Raw genomic sequence first — 1,927 nt, 5'->3', positions numbered from 1 at the left:
AACAAACCTACTCATCAAAATAAAGAAGAAAAACATAAAGTCTCAGTAAAAACAAAACCTACAAAAACAAAAGAAATGAAAAAAAATCCACAAACTAAAGGAATTCAGCACAGGAGAATAAGAAGAACAAAGAAAACGTCAGCACCACAAAAAAAAAAGCACTACAAAATGACAGCACTAAACTCACACCTATCAATAATTACACTGAATGTAAATGGCTTAAATGCACCCATAAAGAGAGAGTGACAGAATTGATAAAAAAAAAAAACAGGATCTATCAATACGTTTTCTACAAGAGACACACCTTAGAAACAAAAATGTAAACTTATTAAAAATCAAAGGATGGAAAAAATATATCAAGGAAACAGCTACCAAAAAAGAGCAGGAGTGGCAATAGTAATCTCAGATAAAATAGACTTTAAAATAAAATCCACCATAAAAGACAAAGAAAGACACTATATAATGATTAAGGGGATGATCCATCATGATGACATAACCATAGTAAACATATAGGCACCAAATGACAAGGCTCCAAAATACATAAAACAAACTCTAACAGCACGGAAAAGAGAAATTGACAGTTCCACAATAATACTAGGAGACTTCAACACACCACTCTTGGTAAAGGACAGAACATCTAGAAAGAAACTCAAAAAAGATACAGAAGAGCTAAAGGGGACAATCAGACAACTTGACCTCATAGACATATATAGAACACTAAACCCAACAGCTACAAATTACACATTTTTTTCCCAATACACATGGAACCTTGTCCAGAATAGACCAGATTTTAGGCCAAAGAGGAATCCTCAACAAGATCCAAAATGTTGAGATAGGACAAAGTATCTTGTCTGACCACAATGCCATCAAGGTAGAAATTAATGACAGGAAGAGCAAGGAAAAAAAATCAATTACGTGGAAACTGAATCACACCCTGCTTACACATCACAGGGTAATAGAAGAAATCAGAGATGGAATCAAAAAATTCCTAGAATCAAACGAGAATGAAAACACATCATACCAAAACCTTTGGGACACAACAGAGGCAGTCCTAACAGGACAAATTATAGCAATAGATGCATACATCAAAAAAGAAGAGAGGGACAAAATCAAAACATTAACTACACAACTCGAACAAATAAAAAGAGAACAGCAAAAAATCCCACAGCCACTAGAAGAAAGGAAACAATAAAGATCAGAGCAGAAATAAATGGAGAATAGAAAGTATCAACAAAACCAAAAGTTGGTTCGTTGAAAGGATCAACAAAATTGACAAATCACTGGCCAGACTGACAAAATAAAAAAAAAGGAAAGGATGTAAATAACTCAAATAAGAAATGAAATAGGAGACATTACAACAGACCCAACAGAAATAAAAAGGATCATAAAAAAATATTATGAAAAACTATACTCCAACAAATTTGAAAACCTAGAGGAAATGGACAAATTTCTAGAAAAACACTACCTACCCAAACTAACACAAAGTGATGTTGAAAATCTGAACAGACCCATAACAGGAGAAGAGATTCAAAGGGTAATAAAGAAAACTCCCAACAAAACAAAGCCCTGGCCTAGATGGCTTTACTGGAGAATTCTACCAAATATTCGGAGAAAAGCTTATACCAGTAATACTCAAACTATTTCAGAACACAGAAAAGGAAGAGCTACTTCTGAATTCATTTTATGAAACCAGCATAAGCCTGAAACCGAAACCAAGCACAGATGCCACAAAAAAGAAAATTATAGACCAATATCTCTCATGAATATATTTGCATAAATTCTCAACAAAATTCTAGCCAATACGATTCAGCATCATATCAAAAAAATAATACACCACGACCAGGTAGGATTCATACCAGGTATGCAAGGATGGTTCAACATTAGAAAATCAATCAACGTAATCCACCACATAAATAAAAGGAAAGAA

The sequence above is a fragment of the Trichechus manatus genome, unplaced genomic scaffold (genome assembly GCF_000243295.1).
Source record: "Trichechus manatus latirostris isolate Lorelei unplaced genomic scaffold, TriManLat1.0 scaffold00079, whole genome shotgun sequence".
Taxonomy (NCBI): Eukaryota; Metazoa; Chordata; class Mammalia; order Sirenia; family Trichechidae; genus Trichechus; species Trichechus manatus.
The sequence above is the reverse complement of the archived record's forward strand: the minus strand, read 5'-3'. Positions refer to the sequence as shown.